We start from the raw sequence: 24,181 nt of genomic DNA, 5'->3' as shown, positions 1-24,181 counted from the left end.
AAAGTTGAATGTAACTCTTCCAGCCCTCTAAACATGCAGTCAAGTAGTGAGACCTCAAGTCAAGGAGTGTGATCGGCCAAGTAGATCAGGCCCTAGAAGCTCTGTGAGGGGAGCAGGAAGGAAAGAGGGAAGGCAGGCTGGCAGGAGGACCAGCTGGTTGGAGGTTTCTAGTTATTTTTTTAATGCAAGTAGATATGTCACTAAAAGAAGCTTCTGCTTTAAGTTGAACGTAGGAAGGATTGAAATTATTATTACTATATTGTTACTTTTTGAGAAAAATTTAGACAAAAGAAACTGGCAACTAAATTTTTTTTTTATTTTTTTTTTCAACGTTTATTTATTTTTGGGACAGAGAGAGACAGAGCATGAACGGGGGAGGGGCAGAGAGAGAGGGAGACACAGAATCGGAAACAGGCTCCAGGCTCCGAGCCATCAGCCCAGAGCCTGACGCGGGGCTCGAACTCACAGACCGCGAGATCGTGACCTGGCTGAAGTCGGACGCTTAGCCGACTGCGCCACCCAGGCGCCCCTGCAACTAAATTTTTTCATAGCGTATGATCAGCTCTAAGACTCATTCATCTATCCGGGAGATGACTGTCTCTCATGTGTCAGGAATTTGGTGAAAAGCTAAAGGCACAGAGTGTGAGACCAAGAGATGAATAATCCTTCCACATGCAAAGGAGTCAGAGCTGGGCTCCAGGTCAGGTAAAGGTGGCAACAAGGAGGGGAAGGATCAAGTTTTCTTGGGTGGGTCTGGGAAAGCTTCCCAAGGGGATAGAAGCATGGACTGAATCTTGTCCTTATAAAGAGGAATAGCTTGCCAGGGATGCCAGAGTTTATAGAGAAACCTCCAACCTGCCTGACTGGAAAGCCCAGAGTGTCTGGCCCTGCAGAGTAAGGACCATAGGTAAGTAAGGAGAGGCCAGGGGCTGGTACCTGTAGGAGCCTTGAGGTGGAATGGGCCCAAACACAAGATAGAATTGGACTGGGGAGAGGCCGGGCATTGTAAAAAGGAAGCCAGAAAGTTCCGGAAATAACATATCTTTCCTTTCTTCTGAGGGCAAGAAGCATCCTAGCAGATAATACGAAGTGCTTTTGTTGAAGGCTTGGAGCAAAAGATCATGAAAGCCATGGCCATTTGTTTTTCTTGTTTAAAAAGTTGTGATAAAATATACGTAACATAAATTTGACCATCTCAACCACTTTGAAGTGTATAGTCCAGTGGCACTAAATACATTCACAGTGTTGTGCAGCCAACCACACCACCAGCCATCCCCAGACGTCCTTCATCTTGCAAAACTGAAATTCTGTCCCCATTAAACACTAACTCCCCAGTTCCTGCCAATCACCATTATACTTTCCGTCTTTATGATTTTGACTATTCTAAGTACCTCATATAAGTAGACTCACACAATATTTGAATTTTTGTGACTGGTTTATTTCACTTAGCATAATGCCTTCGAGGTTCATCTTTGTAGCATATTGTGGAATTTTCTTCTTTTGAAAGGCTGAATCATATGGCATTGTATGTTTGTTCCACATTCTGCTTATCCATTCATTGGTCGATGGGCATGTGTGTTGCCTCCCCATTTTAGCTATTGTGAATAACGCTGCTATGAAACCGGGTATACAAATGCCTTTTGGAGACTCTATTTTAAATTCTTTTGGGTATATACCCAGAAATGGAATTGCTGGGTCATATGGTAATTACATTTTTAATTTTTTGAGGAGCTGCCATGCTGTCTTCCATAGCGGCTGTACCATTTCACATTCCCTCTGACAGTGCGCAAGGCTTCCAGTTTCTACACATCTGCGCTAACACTTGTTTTCTGCTCTTTTGATGGTAGCCATCCTAATGGGTATGAGGTATCTCATTGTACTTCTGATTTGAATTTCCCTAATGACTAGAGATATGGAGCATATCTCTTCATATTATTTGCTATATGTATATCTTGTTTGGAGAAGTGTCTATTCTAGTCGTTTGCCCATTTTTGAATGAGGTTGTACAGGTTTTTGTGGTTGTTTTAGGAACTCTTTACATATTCTAAGTATTAATCTCTTAGCATATATATGAATTGCAAATATTTTATCCCATTCTGTGAGTTGCTTTTTTACTCTGTGGGTGGTGTCTTTTGATGCACGAAATTTAAAAATTGTCATGAGGTCTAACTTGTCTATTTTTTTCCTTTGTTACCTGTGCCTTTGGTAGCATATCCAAGAGATCATTGCATAATCCAACGTTGTGAAGCTTTTTTCCTATGCTTTCTTCTAAGAGTTTTTTTTTGTTTGTTTGTTTTAGGTCTTACATTTAGGTGCTTGATCCATGTTGAGTTACTTTTTGCATATGGTGTTAGGTAAGTGTCCAACTTCACTCTTTGGCATGTGGATAGTCAGTTTTCCCAGCACCATTTGTTGAAAAAGGAAGCCAAGATTATTGATGTTAACTTTAAAAATGGGTTTAAAACAAACACTAGGGACGCCTGGGTGGTTCAGTCTGGAGAGCATCGAACTTCAGCTCAGGTCATGATCTCACGGCTCGTGGGTTCGAGCCCCACATCAGGCTTTGCACTGACAGAGATGAGCCTGCTTCAGCTTCTCTCTCTCCCTCTCTCTCTTCCCATCCCCCACTCATGCTCTCTTTCTCTTTCTCAAAAATAAATAAACATTAAAAAAAAATAAACCAATCACTACCCCCACCTGCTTCTAAGTGTTCTTTAGAGGAACAGAAAAGAGAACACGTTTCTCAACTCATCATAATACATATGACTAAAAAGAGATGGCCAAAATAAGATCTGAGCAACTCACAGAAATGGTGTGAAAGGCTTTTCTGAACATGATATCCTTCTCTTTTTTAGTTCGCCCATCACAGCCCTTGGACCCTCTGTGCTCTATTTTCCTCACCCTGCTCCTGCAGCCCTCCCCATGGGAAGGTGCCATTGGTTTCTGTTCAGTGTTTGCCTGCAGGCCTAGCTAATTGCAAGTGGCAGAGCTGAGATTGGGCCTTGATTGCCCAGAAACATGTTGGTTATTTGATGAAACAGGTAGAATTAACTCTTGGGCATCGATAGCCTGGTCCTCAGGGATGTTTGTAGTAACTGGCCTTGTGTCTCTTGGTGAGGACAGCGGCAAGGGTTCACCTCTTGCAGCCACTGTGATTGACATAGATTAAAGCGAGGGTGGTAATTAAGGTGGCTTACACCTCTAGTGAAGGGGACTTTCAGGGGTTAGAGCTAAGGCCTGTTGAAATAAAGGGAGGTAATCTCCAAGATGTCAAACAAGCCCAAGTGCACAGGAAGGGTCACTGTGTTGTCTTTACAGGTGTCACCCTGAAGACACTGTCCTCAAATAACAATGTTTGCAAAATAGAATTAAAACGTTTTTTTTGGCAACTGATAAGGATAATTGCTTGCTAAATAAAATATACAAACCACTTGTTATAGCGCAGTGTCAGCTTCCGAATTGAACTGCTCTCTACTCAATCAAAACACTTGATATGGTTTAAATAAACAGTAAAGAAATAGGTTGCCCAAATAACATGCTCCTTGTAGCAGATAAAGGTAACCGTAGCCAATCCCTTCAGGAGTGCACGTGCCTCGAAATTAGGATTATGTTGCATCGTCTAAACTCACCGATAATGATGATGGCAAAATAGTGGCTCCTATTCATTGAACACCTACTAAGTTTATATAATAAAATATAAATGCATGGTTTTACTTAATTATGACAATAGCTTTTCAAGGTAGACATTTTTTTTTCTGTTTTACTGTGGCTAAAAATGAGAAAAATGAAGTATCTTGTCTGCGATCACACTGCCAGTGTGTCCAATTCTGACTCTACCCTCCCAGGCTGTCATTTTACTTGTTCTCTTGTCACAGTGTGGCTATAAAGAGACCAGCCTAATAGTTAAGAATCTTTTGTTCACCTTGTACTCACTGCTCTGTGTCTTGCCTCCCATGCTGGTGGCCTTGTAGAAGTTTCACCCTTTCTTGATATGTCCTTTGGCAAATTAATTTGCCCTGGAGGAGACAGTAGTGGCTAGAAGAAGGCATGAGGAAGACTTTTGGGATCCAGCTAATATTCTGTTTCTTGACCTAGATGGAGTTCTATTGGTGTGTGCACTTTAAAAATTCATTGGTTTTTGTACTTTTCTGTATGTATACTATACTTTAAAAAATCCTACCCTGTTTGCCCCTGATTTGCCTCTATTATTTGTTCTCAATTTGAATCAATCATTCGGCTCCCTGGTAACTGGACAGGTAATTGTCCTACAACAAAGTAACAAGAGGCTAGGTGGAATTAAGGGGATAGCATGCTACATGGCCAAGCAATCCATGTATAGATCAGTCTGGAATCTTTGGTCTGTTGAGCTCTGTGCTCTCTCTCGATGATTGAGTTAAATTAGCCAATTACCATAGTGTGGCCCCATCACAAATTGGTCTTTTGCATCAAATCCAGAAGATTGGCTCTCATCCCTGGATGTACTCTGGTCAGACTTATGAGCAAAGCCTTATCATTTGTGTAAAGTTGCTTCTGAAAAAAAAAAAAGAGCTCTTTGGGATACTTTTGAGCACATCTCACTTAGAAAAGGTCAGAAAACAATCTGCTCCATTGATTTACCCTAGGACAGAATTCAGGTAAGTTTTGGTGGCAGAGATAGAGGTGTTTGTATCCTCACTCCCCATTTTCCAAAGTGGATGGAGAACTAAGATGAATCTGTCTGGTCCCAGGGAATGCCCAGTGCACATAAGAGAAAGAAGGGTAGTGACTGATCCTGTGATGTTTGCTGAATACCTCATGTGTGCTTAGTGAATGTATTTTCCTCTTAATCCTGGCTAAGTAAATCCAGGATTACAGATCCATTTTACAGATCAGAAAGTAGAGACCAGGGGGGAACCTGGTTTGCCAAGAACACATAAGTTGAAGGTGGTAGAACACAGGTTAAAATGTATTCTTTCCACCATTCTATGGTATGTATACACCCAAATCACTTAGAGGGAGGAGGTAGGTAGATGAATTGAGTCAAACAACATATTATCATCCAAATGAAACCCTGTCTCACTCTGTCAAAAAGAAATTTCAACTACATTTCCCCCCTATTTTTCCCTATTATAAAGGCTTGGAGCTGTAGGGGCAAACCTGGGCTGACTCCTGACTCTGCCACAAACAGTGGGACCTTGTCATTTACGATTCTAAGCCTTCATCTCTTTATCTGTGAAATAGGGATAGCAAACCCTCCCTGTGTCACAGCGTTGTTAAGAAGATCACATGAACTACAATATACAATAATATTTGGAAATAAAAAGTGCTGTTACAGGTATAAGGAGGAATTATCTGAATACAGGCTAAACAGTGAGTGACAAGGTACCAAAGAGGCAAAGAGCAAGTATTCTGCAGGTTTCCAGAGGGAGCAATCACCTCTGGCTGCGGGAAACAGAGAAGATTGCACAGGAGAATTGACCTGTGACCTGAGTCTTGAAAGATGAGTAAGATTTGGACATGTTGGCATGGGATGGGAGCAGGACACGAACAGTGGAAGGAATAACTTACACAAGAGCCAAGGCTTGGGAAGTCTGTTGTATGGGGAACGGCAAGTAGCTTAGTTCGTTTTATTTATTTATTTTTATTTAATAAATGCTATTTATTTATTAGAGAGAGAGCAGGTGCACACACATGTGAGACGGGGAGAGGGGCGGAGGGAGAGAGGCAATCTTAAGGAGGCTCCATGCCCAGCACAGATCTTGATGCGGGGCTTGATTCAGTGACCCTGGGATCATGACCTGAGCTGAAATCAAGAGTCAGACGCTCAACCAGCTGAGCCACCCAGGTACCCCAGTAGCTTAGTTTGGATGGAAGAGAGGATACGTGAAGGCGAATAGTAACAAAATACTGGTTTAGAAAGGTGGTACTGGCGAGTCTTCTGGATTCTCATGGAGGATGACTTTGAATGCCATGGCAAGGCAGTAGGACTCCTTCCTCAAGCAAACTGAAGCCTTTCGAGGTTTTGCAGTGGGAGCCCTGAGTAAGGAGGCGTGTGATTAGGGCTGCGTTTCCGGATAGACACTCAGCCACAGTGTGGTGGGTGGGTTGGCATGGGTGCCTTCACTGGGTGGATTGGCAGGTGTGCGTAGACCCTCAGAGCGATCATTGCAGTATCCTTTAGGGGCCAAAAGCATGAACATTGGGCCACTTGGCATGAACATTATTTTGAGTTAAAGCAGTCAAAACCCAGCAAATTCAGAAAAAGGTCTTTACCTCCCCCTCAACTGCCTGCCTGTACCAGGAAGAGAGCTGTTAACAGAGATGCCTCTTTACCTAAGACACTTATTTGCATAATGGGACACCTTTGTTTTCCAAACGTCTCCTCTTACCTTCTTGCTTAATTGCCTTTCTTTCTCCCCTTTGTATCCAGAGGCCCCTACCCCTCTCCTTCCTTCCTGTGGCCCAAGTGGCTTTGGAATTCACGGCTCTGTAGGTTCCCTGTACATAGGCTATTAAATTTGATTTTCTCCTGTTAATCTGTCTCATGCCAATTTCTTTTTTTATCTTAGAGAGAGAGAGAGTGCACGAGCACGGGAAAGGGGCAGAGGGAGAGAGAGAGAATCTTAAACAGGCTCCATGCTCATTGCAGAGCCCGATGTGGGGCTCACTCCCACCACCCTGGGATCATGACCTAAGCCGAAACCAAGAGGCGGACACTCGACCTAACTGAGCCACCCAGGCACCCTGTCAATTTGATTCTTAGTCCAGCCAGAAGGATGTTGAAGAGCTGAGGAAACTTTTCCTACCCAACACTCCCAATAAGAGCTAATGAGGTGCTGAGTGGGGACAGCCACGGGGAGGATGGAACAGGTAGAAGCAGAGAAACAACAGGACAGAGCCACTGATAAGGGGAGAGAACAGGGGATAGGAAGGAGCCAAAGATGGCTCAAAGCCTAGGGACAGAGGAACAGGCAGGGTGGCGATGGGGCAGTCTTTGACACACGAGAGACTTTAGATCCACTGCAAGTGTCCAGAGTGTTGAACCGCCCAAGGCTGGGTACCTGTGTAAACCTGTCTCCACTATTACATGGTGACAAACAGGCAGAAAGTCGTTCAAGCTTGGGTTAAACAACACCTCTGGTAAGAACAGCTTTTCCATGTTATTGGTGCTAATAATGTGGTCTTGGTCTTAACTGTATCTAGATAGAGAGTTCCAATAATATATTTACCGTATACAAATCCCAAGTTCCAGCACGAGTAAAATCGCAGCACGCACACACAGCCCGCTGCTCTCTGGGGTTTAATATGCTGTGAACATGTTTCTGCATCTTTAAATGAACATAACACATTTACTCAGACCTCTGGCCTTATCTTGATCCCGTTGTTAATATGAGAGACCCAGCCAAACGCTATCAGAAAAGTATGATTTATACATGAAAGATAGTGTCAGAAATGGTTGAGGACAAAACGCGTGAAGGAAAGGGGCATTTCATTTGTCTTCATGTAACTCTTTAGAACCAGTGAGAGTAGCAAGATGACTGCATTCTTCAATAAACCTTTGATAAGGCATTAGGAAGCTGACCTGGGATCTCTTGATGGGCCATTACTACCTGCTTTGGATGCCAAGTACTTTCATCCACTCCAGAGGTATATTAATGAGGCAGGAAAGGCATGTCTGGGAAATGAAATCATCATCTAAGCATGGCTTCTCTTCTTTGTTAATCATCCCCTCTTTTTTCTCCTTTCCATTTCAAAAGTTGGTCTGGGCAGAGTGAAGCCTGCTGGAGTTTTAGGAATAAGAAACACACGCTATTGGCTCCCGCCAGGTTTCCCTGACTTTTTTTTGAAGCACACGCAGGGTGCCAGCATTTTGATGTTTGCTCTTGGGTGGCTCTGCCCGGGTCTTTCCTCCCTCCGACTTCTCCTTTTCGCTGGGCTTCAAAGGGGTAAATGAGGAGTCAGTGGCCACAGTTAGCAGTTGAAATCGAAACAATGGCCTTTCAAAGGGGTGCCACGGAGGTGGAGGTTGGGAAGGTGGCTCAAGTGGCATTTCTGGGAGCAAGGAGAGTTCAGCGGTGCGTGCCAAGTTGCTTCGCTCAACAGCGCTTTGCTAGCACCCAGGAGACTTTCAGCTCCAAGCTCCTGCATTTATTTTATTTGAAAGGGGGGCGAGAAAAGAAACTGGGAGCTTTCTTCAGACGGAAGTCACCAGGAACCCTGCCTGTCTTCTGCATGGAAGCCTGTGTTAATCCGTACGAAATCGATTTATGTCACTGCCAGTTACGTGCTCGTGTGGAGACGAGAGCGGCCCTATCGAGATGAAGGGCCGCTTTTTATGCCGCCTTCACATTTGTGTGAAGAACTCAGCCAACAGAATTGCCCTGGGCTTTCCCCCTGCTCCCTTCTTCTGGGAGAGACAGATTTCGGGGGTGTTAAAGAATAGGGTTTGCTTAACGATGCACTTAATGAAAGTCCTTGATCAATGATAATTGGTGGGCTTCTAGTAGAAGAGGCTTGAAAAGCACAATCATTTAGCTCGTAACTGTTTTCTCAGGCAAATCGGGAAAATCGCTACTTCAGGTCTGGCAGGGTGCAAGAATATGGCAGAAAGATATGGACAGATAAATGCTAGATAGACAAAAGCTACAGATGAGGCTGGCAGAGGGAATGTGAACCAAAGTGACGACTGATGGAGGGGGAATGAAAACCCGTGAAAGTGACGTGTAAACAGACAGGTTAAATGAAAGGAGAGATGAAATAAAGAGTGGATTGGGCAGCAATGAGGGCATCTTTGCTGAAATTAACAAGTTGGAAGGCCAAAAAGGAAAAAAAAAAAAAAAAGCCCCGCACTATGGAGATCAAAACCAAAATTAAATTGTCTGTAAAGGAAGACAGCAAAACAAGGTAAACGGTTGTTAAGTAATCAGCCGGTTGGCAGGTAGCAGGCAGTAATTCAATCAGTAAGTCGATCGGGGAGGGGAGCTATTTCAGCCAGGAGAGAGCCCTGCAGTAGAGCCCCCTCCCTGCAACATATGACCGGGACCTAGAGGAGGGAGAGGTGGAGTGACACCCAGTGCACAACCCACCAGGGGTCCCTGGGGGAAAGGGATGGTCAAAGGGTCTGCAGTGCCTGGCCTAGCCCTGTCTGCCACTCCTACAAGTCAGGCAGAGGATCCTGGATTTCTTAAAACCCACGGGCCCTTTAGGTCACCAGAGAGCGCACTAGCCCACCTATCGTCCCACCCCCATACTAACTCGACTTTGCTATCTGTTCTCACCAGTCCAGAAGACTACATAAACTTTGCGTTCTGCACTTCCCCCCCTTGTTGAAATCTTCAGCTATAATATTAAGAGTGCCTTTTCAAATTCCACACACTCTGAGAATCTGACACACCCTCACGTTGGGGAATGTACTCCCTCTCCCACGGAGAGTCTCTGCCTTAGTGTATCTTAGAATAGATAGTAAAAGCCAATTAACATGAATCTTTAAAGGCAGATTCTTAGGACTATTAAGGCCCTTAGTCTACCACTTCTCTTTAAAGATGGAGAAACTGAGGCCCAGAGAGGGGGAAGGGATTTGTCTAAAGCCATACTTGGAGTTAAAGGCTGAGTCAGGTTTGCTGCATAATATCTCTTGAGCCCTGGTTTGCTGCTATTTCTGCTTGCTTTCATTAATTTCTAATTCAGCTTGGACTGGGCTGAGATATGCTTGGGCTTGATCTGGAAATAAAAAGAATTTTGTTGCCTACATCATAAAGGAAATTGTCTTATCTGTCTGCTTCAGGAGTCGGGGAGAAACACAGGAGCTGGTCCTACCACCTAGCATAGAAACTGGAACATTCTAAGAGTGCGGAAGATATTTATTTAGTAAATAAATGAATGAATAAATAAATAAGCAATCATGGGAAAGCTGCCTAGTATAGAGTCCAAGGGTAGGCTTCCCCAAGATGGGCCACTTTGGTGTGAAAATTATTTTTGAGCTAAAAGCAATCAAAACCCAGCAGATTTAAGGAAAGCTCCTTGCCTCCCCCCAACTGCCTATATATATATATATATATATATATACATATATATATATTAGAAAGGAGAGCCTGTACCAGGAAGACAGCTATGAACAGATTTTCTTTACCTAAGAAACTTATCTTCATAACAGAGCAATCTGTGTTTTCTGAACATCTCCTCTCAACTTTCTGCTAATAGTCTCCCTCCCCTTTGTATCCCCAGACTCTTACTCCTCTCCTTAGCTCAGGATGTCATGTAAGCCTCATGTTGCCTGACTGTCTTTGACATTTCACTTCTGTGTCAGTTCCCCCTGCATAGGAAACCAAATTTGATTTTCTCTTGTGAATCTGCCTCATGCAAATTTGATTCTCAGTCCAACCAGAATGACTTTAAAGAACAGAAGAAATTTCTTCCTCCCCAACACTAGTTTAGCACAAAGCCCATAGTGCCCCTTTCTTGGGTGAGCCTCAGGTTCCTAATCTGTTCAAGGAGAGCAATGATGTTCTCTGTCTCAAGCAGTCAAGATTTGTAAAGATCAAATGCATATCAAAGTGATTTGTAAACAGGAAACACAAATATTATACAGAAGAGCTCTGTGAATTTGTTTAATAAGAAGCCCAGAGAATAGATATAAATAAAGCACCGTCCCCCCACCGTGGAATTATACATGTCCTTTCCCCACTGTGATTTCCCCTCAAGCAAAATTCTAGTGTAGATAGCCTTATCTCTGCATACTTGATCAGAGATGAATCTCCATGTGAGAAAATGTGAGTCATTCCTGATAGGGGTAATTAGAGAGTGAGGGGCCTGAAGTCAGAAACAGAGAGTGGAGTGGGTGTTCAAGCAGGAATGGAGACTTTGGGATAGTGAAATGAAGGTGGAGAGGAGAAGGAAACTGCAACATGACAGTTAAAACTACAGTGAATATTTCTAAAATGCAAAGCAAAATCTTAAAGACACAGATTTGAAAATCACAGTGCCTCACTTCCTGATTACACCATGCATATGACATGATATTGACACAATAATTTTTAAAAACCCAATGTCAGTCTGCTTTACAATGAAAAGCAAAACGGAGAGAAAAGAGCCTTTGGGAAATTAAGCAAAATAAAAAGAACAAACATGATTACCTGTAAATAAATTGGAATAAGATCTGAACAGGTTATTTTTCCTCCTTTAGCTCAGACATATTTAATTACACACATACCTATATTAACACGCTAGTGTGTGGCATTTACAATTCATGCATACAATAATTATGGTTTGCTTCTCTGCAAAAGAGGTGATAAATTTGCATATATAGAAACAAGGAACATTGGTTTGATAAAGAAGGGAAGGGAAGTTAACATGTGCTTTGTGGTGGGTGTCTGGGAGCTTGGGAGAGACCCAGGAGGAGTTAATCACATGACTGTAATATAGGAAAGTTCTTGAATGAAAAAAACAGACATATAAAAATAAAATTGCATTCTTTTCCATATTGTGAGTAACAAAGCAAAACAAATGTAGAAGCCTCTCATTCAGCATGCTGGGAGGGAGATCCAGGAAACTTCCTACTTAGTAAAGGTCGGTATGTGGAAATGAACTGGACAGTTTTTATGACTCTCGTTTGTGATGCATAAACTCTTATTGAGATCTTTATTCAGTGATCTGTCTTAACTGTTTCATTTTTGTGAAAGTAGAAAGTATTGTTAAGGGGTTTTGATTGCTACCTTGGTCCATCAAGATTATCTTGGGGTAAGGTCTGTTAACTGTCAACTTCAAAAAAAAAAAAGCCACCAAAATAATCTGTTGATCAAGCAAAGTCTGATTTAAGGTAGATAAATCAATGCTAAAACATGATTAGTGTTAGACATAGTTTGTGATATATTAATACTTTGGAACGGGTGGACACAGTGATGTGAGGGTTTTTAAGCTCTGATGAGAGTTAGCTGTCCTTTTTTGTCCTTTTTGTTCAAATAAATGAATTTTCAGGAAGTCCCTGGAAAAACATAGGTATATACAATTTCACCTTCCTCAGTAGAATTTCATGGAATGGTAAAATCATGATCTTAATCCAGTTAAGCTGTGTGCCTTTAGACGGCTTCGGTTCTCAAGTGGCAGAACTGAGGCTGAGTTCTGGTTTCAGGTAAGATAGAGTAACCACTTTCCACCCTGTCTCTCCTATTGACTGTAGCCGTAAAATTTAGAATATATGGAGTATCTATTTGAGGACTCTGAGAAGTAAATTGTAGAAGGCAGATTGAAGAGGAAAACCAGAATTTGAAGTATCAACAAATTGATGGTCACTTTACCAGTTTCTTTCCTTCTATATTTCCATCCCTGGGCTCATGGTAGCCTGGAACCCAGAGAGGGTTCCAGGAGAAAACTTCTAGTTCTGGCTCAAGAAATAGTCATCAACTATCTAACTTCATTCGAACTTGCTATCTTCTTACTAGTCAAATCTATGAAAATGCGATAACCCAAGCTAGCAGCTGCCACCACCATGCTACTGTTCAGGGAATGCTTGACACTAACCAGAAATTGTTTAGGCCAGAAAGAAAATGTAAAGCTTTTTCAAGGTGCTAAAAGAAAAGAACTATCAGCCAAGAATTCGGGGTGGGGGATATGATACCAGAAGGAAACTGGCACATCAAGAATGAAAGAAGAACAACATAAATAGTAAATATCTTGGTAATTAGAATAGGTTATTTGCATCTTGAGTTCTTAAAGCATATGCAAAAGTTGAAATCAAAAGTTATAACATTGTCTGATTGAATTGTAATGTAAAAGATGTAACACATAACACAATTACAACATACAGTGAGGGGAGGGAAAGGGACTGATAGAGTGGTAAGATTTCTATATTCCTTTGAAGTGCTAATACATTGATTCTAAGGAGAACATGAGAGTTCCATATGTGCATTGTAATTGCTAGAACAACAAATAATAAAAAAGAACTAGTCAAAGATATATAATCAAAAACACAATAGATGAATTAATATGCATTACTAATGCTCGAATAACACTAAAGAAGGCAGAAGAGTGGCAATATATGAATGAAAAATAGAGAAAACAAATAATAAATGGTAGCTCCAAATTCAAATCTATCAGCAGTTACCTTAGATGTAAATGGTTTAAAATTTCTTTTAATGTTTATTTATTTTTGAGAGAGAGAGGGAAAGAGAGAGAGAGACAGAGCACAAGTGGGGGAGGGACAGAGAGAGAGGGAGACACAAATCCGAAGCAGGCTCCAGGCTCTGAGCTGTTAGCACAGACCCCAACGTGGGGCTCGGTCTCACCAACCATGAGATCATGACCCGAGTTGAAGTTGGACGCTTAACTGACTGAGCCACCCAGGCGCCTCTAGATATAGATAGTTTAAACATGAAACAAAAGATAGAAATTTTCAGAATACACTTAAAAACCCACAGGACCCAACTATAGGCTGTATACAAGAAACTCACCTTAAATATAACAGTATAGCTAGATAAAAAGTAAACGGATATAGGGGTGCCTGGTTGGCTCAGTCAGTACAGCATGTGACTTTTGATCTTAGGGTCATGAGTTCAAGCTCCACAATGAGCATAGAGCTTACTTTAAAAAAAGTAAAAGGATGTAAAAAGATATGCCATTAATAATTAACCCAATGAAAGCTGGAGTAGATAAATGAATTTCATACAAATTAGAATTCAGAATGAGGACGATTACCAAGGATGAAGAGGGCCATTGTGAAATGGTAAAAGGGTCAATTCACTGAGAAGAAATAATAATCTAAAATGTGTATGCACCAACAGCAGATGTTTATAATATATGAAACAAAAACTGACAGAACTAAAAAGAAAAGTAGACAAATCCATATGTATAATTGGAGACTTCAAAACTCTTCTCTCAAACAGGACCCCTCTTTCACTGTTGGTGGGAATACAAACTGGTGCAGCCACTCTGGAAAACAGTGTGGAGGTTCCTCAAAAAATTAAAAATAGACCTACCCTATGATCCAGCAGTAGCACTGCTAGGAATTTACCCAAGGGATACAGGAGTACTGATGCATAGGGGCACTTGTACCCCAATGTTTATAGCAGCACTCTCAACAATAGCCAAATTATGGAAAGAGCCTAAATGTCCATCAACTGATGAATGAAGAAATTGTGGTTTATATACACAATGGAGTACTACGTGGCAATGAGAAAGAATGAAATATGGCCCTTTGTAGCAACGTGGATGGAACTGGAAAGTGTGATGCTAAGTGAAATAAGCCATACAGAGAAAGACAGATACCATACGTGTTCACTCTTAGGTGGATCCTGAGAAACTTAACAGGAACCCATGGGGGAGGGGAAGGAAAGAAAAAAAAAGAGGTTAGAGTGGGAGAGAGCCAAAGCATAAGAGACTCTTAAAAACTGAGAACAAACTAAGGGCTGATGGGGGGTGGGAGGGAGGGGAGGGTGGGTGATGGGTATTGAGGAGGGCACCTTTTGGGATGAGCACTGGGTGTTGTATGGAAACCAATTTGATAATAAATTTCATATATTTAAAAAAAAAACTCTTCTCTCAGTAAATGATCGAATTAGTAGAAAAAAATAATCTAGGATGTAGAACTGAACAGCGCTATCAGCCAAGAGGAATTAATCAACATTTTATGGAACACTAATGACAGCAGAAGAAATATTCTTTTCAAGTGCATGTGAAACATTCACTGAGATAAACTAAATCCTGGTTTGTGTGGCTGGAGTTCAGAGAGGAAAGAACGGTAGGAGACAAAACTGGAGAGAAAGGCAGGGGCCAGATCACGTTGGGTTTTATGAAGCCATGTTAAAGATTTTGGTTTATTTTAGGACCAATAAGAAGTCATTGAAGTGTTTTAAATTGGATTGGCGGGGGGCGGGAGGGAAGGTAGGTGACACAATAGGTTTGTTTAGAAAGACCCAGTCTAGCAACAGTGTGAAAAATGAATTGGAGGAGAGTCAATCTGGATGCAAGGAGGTCAGTTAGGAGGCTGTTGTGCTAGCTGGATCCCTTTGGGGTCCCAGCTGGTGTGCAAGATGAGTCTATTCAGGGTTGTCAGCTGTTAGGCACTTGCCTTCCGGATAAATTTCACAAAGCCACCTAGCATGGGTTAAAGAATGGGCATTATTAAAGAAAATACAAGTTTCCAGGATAGCCAGGAAAAAAGGGCACAGACCCTCCATTCCCCTGTCATCCCATGAAGGAGTGAGCCAAGGGCCAGAGCACTACTGGGTCTCAGTAAGAAGAACATGCCTCCCTTGTAGTCCACCTTTTTTAAAAAAATGTTCATTTATTTATTTTGTGTGTGTGTGAGAGAGAGAGGGGGAGAGAAAGAGAGAGAGCGCAGCCTCTTCCCTTCTAGGAGAAGGGGGAACCCTCAGCCCCTGCCGGCTCATTCTCCAAGCAACCCAGAATGAACTGCCAAGGTCATAGCCTGACAGTTCAGCTGCTGCAGTAGCCTAGACCAGGGGACGGCAAACTTCTTCTGTTAGGGGCCAGACTTGTGTTAATGGCCCAATAGAAAAGAGTTGTGGTGTCTCTCACAACTATATAGCTCTACTCTTGTAGTACAAAAGCAGCCATAGATAGATAATACGTAATGAAGACCGTAGTTTGTTTGCTAATCCCTGGTCTAAGCAAAAGATGAGGATGCCAATTTACTTTTGACAAAGGTACAGAAACAGCTCAATGGAGGAAGGATCGCCTGTTGAACAAACGGTGCTGGAGCAGCTGGACGTCCCCAGGCAAAACAATAAACTTGGACCTAAACTTCATACTTTATACAAAAATTAACTGATACAAAAATTCACTGAAAATATATCATAGACCCAAATGTAAAACCTAAGGCAGCAAAACTTTTTCAAAAGAGGTTTTGGGGGCGCCTTGGTGGCTCAGTCAGTTTAATGTCTGACTCTTGGTTTCAGCTCAAGTCATCACCCCAGGGTCATGAGATGGGGCCCTGTGTTGGGCTCCACGCTGAGAGTGGAGCCTGTTTAAGATTCTCTCTCTCTCTCTCTCTCTCTCTCTCTCCCTCTGCCCCTCTCCCCAGATTGAGCTCTTTCTCTCTCTCTCTCTAAAATAAAAAAAAGAAAGATTTTGACCTGAATTTAGACAAAGAATTCTTAGGCATGACACCAAAAACATACTGTTTAAAAGAATAGCATGATAAATTACACATCATCAAAATTAAATAATTTTGCTCTGCCAAAGTCACTGTCAAGATAATAAAAAGGCAATCACACAATGGGAGAAAATATTGGTAAACCACATATCTGACAAAGGATTTGTATGCAGAATTCATATTTAATTCTCAAAAATCAACATTAAGGGAACAAGCAACCTAATTAAAAAAAAATCAGTGAGCAGAGGCACCTGGGTGGCTCAGCTGGTTAAGCGTCCAACTTCAGCTCAGGTCATGATCCTGTGGTTCATGAGTTTGAGCCCCGCGTCGGGCTCTGTGCTGACTGCTTGGAGCCTGGAGCCTGCTTCGGATTCTGTGCCTCCCTCTCTCTCTGCCCCTCCCCCACTTACGCTCTGTTTCTCTCTCTCTCTTTCTCTCTCTCTCAAAAATAAACATTAGGGGCGCCTGGGTGGCGCAGTCGGTTAAGCGTCCGACTTCAGCCAGGTCGCGATCTTGCGGTCCGTGAGTTCGAGCCCCGCGTCGGGCTCTGGGCTAATGGCTCAGAGCCTGGAGCCTGTTTCCGATTCTGTGTGTCTCTCTCTCTCTGCCCCTCCCCCGTTCATGCTCTGTCTCTCTCTGTCCCAAAAATAAATAAACGTTGAAAAAAAAAAATTAAAAAAAAAATAAACATTAAAAATAAAAAAAAAAATGGACAAAGTACTTCCACAGACGCATCACCAGTGGAGATATACAGATGGAAAATAAGAATGTGAAAAGATGTTCAACATCATTAGACATTAGTGAAATGTAAATGAAAACAACAATGAAATACCATTACAACCCTATTAAATGATTAAAATAAAAACTATGGACAATACAAAGTGCTGGCATGGATGGAGGGAGAGCCACTGCAATTCCTAGACGTTGCTGGGGGGGTGCTTGGGGATGCAAAATGGTGGAGCCACACTGAAAACCAGGCAATTTCTTGTAAAGTTAAACATGTACTTACCATAGGATTCAGCAATCGCCCTTCCCTAGAGAAATGAAAAGTCACGTTCACGCAAAAACCTGCATGTGAACGCCTAGGGGGTCTATTCACAATCACCTGAGGAATCAACTGGAAACACCATCAAACTGGAAACAACTCAAGTGTCCTTCGGTGGGGGATTGGTTACACAAGTTGTGGTACATTCATACCATGGACTGTCACAAAGCCATACCAAGGGGCGATTTACTGATAACAACAATTTGGATGAACCTCAAAGGCATGCTGAGTGAGAGCAGCCAATTTCAAAAGGTCATGTACTGTATGATTCCGTTTGTATGACAAGCTTGAAAAGATAAAACTGTACCGATGGAGAACACATTACAAAGAGATGGTGGGGTAGTTTTATGGGGTGATGGAATTGTTCTATATCCCGATTGCGGTGGGAGTTACTCAAATTTATGCATATGTTGAAATTCATAGAACTCTGTGTCCCCAAATGTCGATTTCACCTTGTGTTCATTTAAAAATAAAATAAAAATCCAGTCCGTGAAAAGCAATGATAGCTAGGGTCCTCACAATTCTACCTAGAAAGCAATTTAGGGTTTATATGCTAATTATTGCCGGAACATATCATCTTAATGACTTTTGTTAGTAAACCGTTTCCAGATTCACAATTTCAAAAGTAACAGTAACCAAGACCTTTGGGAAAGTTTCAACGAAATTTGGAAAGGTTTTGCAAAAATGGAAAAAGAACGTAATTGAGTCTGAGGGAGATCAAGTGACTTGCCCAGGGTCACGTGCTCCAGAAAATGCCCTTGTCAAAACCTGAACAGAGTGCGGTGACTCCACATCCAACTTTCCTTCTCAGCACCCTTAAGTAGGCATTTGTCGATATACCCTGTGCCACCAGTGTCCCCCCAGGAACCACGAGGGCCACACACATTACCTGGGTAGGGACTGAGCCTACGGGGACATGGGGACCAGGCTTTGCTGCACCCTTCCCTTGAGAAACGCGGTGCCTTCCCACTGTGTATAGCCCGGACTTGAATGTCTCCTTCTGAACTAAGGCGGTGAATACACTCTCACGGTGGTGATCGCTTTGCCGCTCAGATGAGGAAAAAAAAAAAAAAAAAAGAATCTCTTAGAGCTAATTTTAGAACAAATTAATAATATCAACAATAATAATTACTAATATGCATTGCTATTCTTTTAAGTCAAATTATAGGTTGCTATAAACCAGACCTAAAATATGACTTTCTCTACTAGTGAAAGTCTTAATTAAAATGATGCATTTTAATATACTTTTGCTCCGCGAAATACATTATTTCTTAGCACCTCCATTTTTGTATTCTTCCCTTTAATGATCTTTGCCGTGCAGTGTTAAGGAAGAAACTTGGTGATTAATAAAGGCGTGAACAGGTGGCTACAGTGCTTCTGGAAGATGAGTAGTGTAATAATTTCCTCATTATTATTATATTCTGTAAAGGTTTTTAAATACATGATGATGTATTTCCTTCTTCTACTTCTGGCACCCTATAGCTCCTGGCATTACATTTCATTTCAAATAATAATTAATGAGAAATGAGGTATCTGTATACATTTTATTCCTCCTGTTTTAGTCTCCTAAGTAACCACCCTGCCGCATTTGCTGTGCATGTAATTTCGGCAATATGGGAGACCGCCTCTCAGAATGCCTTGGAGTCCTTTTTCCAAATTAACATTTTATTCCTGAAAGCAGAATTTCCCATATGCCTCTCAAAGAAGCAGATGAAAGCTGGATAATTGCTCTGTTTTCATCAAGGTGAACGAACCCATGAAACATTGAAAGTATCAGACAATGGAGGGAAAAAATAAGCTTGTCTTTCCTCTGGTGTCTGTGAAAGGGTGCTAAATGTACAATTAGATACAGAGTACCTGCCATCTCCCTAATAACCACCCACTTAGTGGGATAAGTGTCCTGCCTGTCCAGATAAGGCATGTGTTTGATTAAGGGAAATCATTCAATGTAAATGCTGGCCTATGAAGCCAATCGAACTCGGAGTCAGCTCGTCTATTATGGCTCTGTCAATCCTGTCTGTTTGCTTATTAAAGTTTCTTTGGCAAATCCAGTGGCCTCCCTTTGGTATGCTAAGTAGTCCTAAACGTTGCTAACATCTTGGAGTGAAGTCACAGGCCTTTGAATGACTCTGGAAGAGGCTACAGGCTTCCCCAACTTACCAATGCATTTCGTTCCAAAAGTTTGTTTGTAAGTCGGTTGTTTGGAACTCGAGAAGCATTTTTCCCAGGGAAACAATGTTACAAATGGTGAGAAGGTTCCCAGGCCAGTCCACAAAAGCCTATTTAACCAAGAATATGGCTGGACTATAGGGCCCATAGCACTAGGGAGCCAGCCACCATTAGGATCATTGTTTCTATGGGAAAATGTGCTCCCAGGGCTAATTGTGGATGCCAGAAGCAATTCCCCCGGCCCTTTCTAGCCTCTGGCAGCTGGAGCCGAAACTCCCCAGTTTCTCATTTCCTTTGGGCTTGGAAGGTGGAAGGTGGAAAGTCCTGGGGGAATCAAAGAGAGGGGGCGTGGGAGGTTCAGGGGCTTGGGCAGGAGAGCTCTGCTTAGGGATGTGGTGGTACGATGAGCAGACCAAGTTACTGGGTGCCTAAAGTTGACTTTCAGATATACAATGAACCCTTTTTCATGTACATCCCATGTAATATGCCTACACTTTAAGAATGTATTTGTTGTTAATCTGAATTCCAATTAAACCGAGTCCTGTATTTTATCTCACATCCCTGGGTAGGGATCACAGGCCTGGTGGGTTGCCAGGACTGCAAGGATTCTGGAGCACAAAGCCAGGGGTTCAAGGAGGAAGAATGGAATCTTCATAGGTCAGTGAAGGTCTCTTCGGGGAAGCAACAGAATGTTGCTGGTCCTTATAAGGGGACATTTCAGATAACTCAAGTTTATGGCCTTCAGCTCAGGAATGCTTTTGATTTGAATTCTTTCAGCTGGAAATCGTTCTAAGGCACAGGACATGCTCCTTGCCTTTTTAAAAAGGGTGAATATAAGTTCCTTTTGATGATTTAAGACTGACATTATGACCTTGGGAAAAAATCCTGTGCCCCAATTTTCTCATCCGTAAATGGGGATAATAATATCACCTTCCTCGTTGTTTCGTCGTGTGGGTTAAATCTATTACTATGTATAAAGGTTTCGAATGCTGTGTTTTCTATTTCATCTACATTCTCAGGAACTGTGAGCTCAGGAATTTCTTGCTCCAACACGACATGCCCCAGGGCCGCTGGCTGACTCTGTTGGAAGAGCGTGGGACTCTTGATCTCAGGGTTGTGAGTTTGAGCCCCACAGTGGATATAGAAATTACTAAAATAAATAAATAAACTTAAAAAAAAAACAGCACTACACGGCCCCAGATAGCATTTTCCTTCTTTTTTCTCTCTCAAGCTCTCACTTTTCTCTTTGTCTATATGCCTTAACGCTTCTAAGCTGGTGCCTTAATTTGGATAATCACATTAAAGCCTGAGGTTTGCTATGGCTTCCCACAGAGTAGAGAACACAGATTTGGAGATTGGTATATATAAAATAATTTCCCCAAATATTTTATAATGAAAATGTTCATTTTACAGCAGACTCATGAAGGACGTAGTAGCCTTTACAGAAGCCCCCCCCGCCAATCATGCAACGATACCCACATTCTGGTACTGAGGCCTTTGTGTAATCCCCTCCCCTTGAGGGTGGAGTGGACCTAATCCCTTGCTTCTAATGAAGAGAATATAGCCACAGTGATGAGGTGTCACTCTCAAGATTAGGTTCCAGAAGATTGACTTCAGTCTTACTACTGCTCTCTTGTTCCATCACTGTGTCACTCTGAGGGAAGCCAGCTGCCATGTTGTGAGCCAACCTATGGAGAGGCCCATGTGATAAGGAACTGAGGGAGGCCCGTGGTCATCAGCGTGTGAGGAATTGAATCCAGCCAATGATCTCTTGTGTAAACTTGGCCCACCCCCCAGTCAAGCCTTAAAAAAACTGCAGCTTTGGTGACACCTTGATCGCAACGCTGTGAGAGACTGATCCGGAAGACCCAGCTAAGCCATGCCCACATTTCTGATCACAGAAACTTTGAAATAATAAAGGTGCGATTAAGGCACTGTGTTTTCGGAGTTATTTGTTATACAGCAGTGGATATAATACACACCCATATATCTATATTTTATCATTAACCTCTTACTACACTTGCTTTATCACTACACTTGCTATACTTATCCTTCCTTGTATTTATCCATCCTTCCTTCTATTTATTCTATCCATCCTTCTATTTATTCATCAACCCTTCTTATTTGTCTGTTTGTTTTATGGCTACATGTCTTCTTCATTTCTAGGTCAATGGCTATGTTCCAGATGCCAGAGGATGTCAGAACACTGACCTTTGGATAATTAATATAATAAGAGGGCATTGGATTCTTCCTAAATTATGGGTCAAATACTAATAATCACATAACCCAGGGACATTGTCCAAAAATTTAACCTTGAGAGTGAGACGATTGCTTCTAAGCTATCATTCTCTGTCTGCCTTGTGAATCTTTTTATAGTGCCTGTACTTATTTATTCATTCACCTTGCAACATTCCATATTAAGATGTTGCCATCTTTCAGCACTTTAACCAAACTTCTCATTTTGTCATTCTGTTGCGATTACTATCTTTGTGTAGAGAACTACCCCAAACCACCCTGTGTAAATGCCAATCATTCATCTATTATGCTCAAGGATTCTGTGAGTCAAGAATTTGGACAGGGCACAGTGGAATGTTCCACATTTTCTGGGGCCTCAGCTGGGAAGACTCACATAAGCAGGTAACTTAAACAGCTGGGGATTGGCACTCGCTGGAAGGGTTCCTCACTCACATCTGACACCTAGGCTGCAATGTCTTCAAGGCTAGGCTCAGCTGGGACTGTTGACCAGAGTATGTCCACGTGGCCCTATCCCTATGGCTTGGATCTCCTATGATAAGATATCTGTTTTCTAAAAGAGAGCATCCTGATACGGAGCTTCCAAAGAAAGCAAATGTTTCAAGAGAGCCAGGCATGATCTACATAGACTTTTGTGACTTAGCCTTGGAACACAGAGTCACTTCTGCCATACTGTAATTGTCAAAGAAGTTGGAAGCCCACCCACACTCAAAGAGAGGGGGCACGAACCCCATATCTCAATGGGAAGAGTGTCAAAGAATTTGCAGTCGTGTTTTAAAACCACCACACGTCTTAATTTCTCTTAACTGTTCTCTGCGCCTACTAAAGAAGTAGAATAACTCAGAAGATGTTTCCAAAACTGTTCACACACCACTTTCAGACAATCACCGGAAACAGTAGTTGACTCAGTAAACAATGTAATTTCCCAACTACAGCTGTTATATGATACTTGAGAAAATTGACAGAAGTAACTGATGACTCATTTGCAAATTTGGGAATAAAAAGTTGTTGATGTTACAGAGCATGTTGCCATCTTTCACTCTGTCAACTGCCAAGAAAGCCACAGCTGAAGCATAGAAAACTTCTCCTCTAAATCATATTTCTATGGGGCCTTTAAGTGTATATGTATGTAAGAATTTCACTGTGCCCTTCACGTCTCTTTTTTCAGTTATAAATCTGCTCGTTCAATGGCTTGACCTGTTATCCTCTTATTCAAATAGCCTCTTCAAAAACATTTGTTGAATATTGAATAATTGAATAGATGAGTGGATAAAAAATAAATAAATGATCCTTTACACACCTGAAAAGATATCCAAAGAAAATTGTTGAATTTAGGGTCTCGAAATGGAGAGCTTTCATCAGATATGAAGAGCAAATTCTGGATTAGGAGATGACTATGTTGTCCTTTCAGTTATCCATCCACCCATCCATCCACCCATCCATCCATCTATCCATCTGTACATCCATCCATCTGCTGGAGACCAGCTCCAGCAAGCAGGGGTTCCCGAAGGAAGAACGGCGTCGGTGACAATAAAACAAAACTAAAATAAAAAAACTAGAAAATAAAAAAACTAAAATAAAAAACTAAAACTAAAATAAAAATGGACACAGACAAAAGCAGTGTGTTGAACTGGCAGATTTATTGTAGCAAATGTGGCATTATATTTGCTAGTGATTTCCTTGTAGCATACGTCATCTGTGTTTTTCTAACATTACCTAACTTTGAAAATGTTCCTATGTGTAAACAACCTTTAAGAAATAACATGGCGATTTTCCCCAAACTTTCCCGCATACCCTTTGATTATAGCTTAATTTCTTACATTATTCCATTATGCATCTGCGTTTATCTATAATCTACAAAGCATTTGCTTTGCTGTTCTCGTGAAAGGCCCTCCATTTCTCAACACCTCTAGTGGAACAGTGACAGGGACATGACCTCCTGACCACATGAGGCAGAAGAACAACGTGTTCGCCTCGGTCCCAGGTGCCAGAAAGGGGCCGAAAAAGCCTTAGAAACCCACGCCTCATACATTCTCAGAGAGACAATGCACCTAGGGACCAGTGAACCATTCTATAGCTTAACCGACTAGGTTCAGTCATCATCTGGAATGCCTCGGGGGGGGGCAGGTGGGCCTAGGGTTGAAGTCACCTGTGCCCAGAGATACACTCCTTAGTTGCCAGAGTGAGGCTTTCAAATCTATGTCACTCCTTTACAGGCCCCTTTGCTGGCAACTGCATGAGGCTATCCTTCCTGTAAGTAGAGGAGTCTCCATAGGGGATGGCAAGGTCTAAACGTAAGGCCGCTCAATTTCTTGTGGAACCTTATTTTCTTCCCTAATGGTTCTTTTCCCGGAGGGCCTGTCGAGAACAATTCCCCAACAGACAATACCCCAGGTAGTTTTAAGGCCAAATTACCTAAAAGCGGGAGGACAAGAAGCTTCCCTGTCTGTGGGCCACCCCGCAGTCACCAATCCGTCCACGGCCCGGGCCCTGCCACTCAGGCTGGGATAGCTCGGCTTCCAGCATCCATCCATCCATCCATCCATCCACATTTAACATATATTTGGAACTTAAGTGTAATAGGACAAAAAGGTGTGAACAAGTAAAATAACTGATTTATATAATGA

This window comes from Lynx canadensis, chromosome X (genome assembly GCF_007474595.2).
Source record: "Lynx canadensis isolate LIC74 chromosome X, mLynCan4.pri.v2, whole genome shotgun sequence".
In the NCBI taxonomy this organism is placed as follows: domain Eukaryota; kingdom Metazoa; phylum Chordata; class Mammalia; order Carnivora; family Felidae; genus Lynx; species Lynx canadensis.
Note: the sequence above shows the minus strand (reverse complement) of the source record.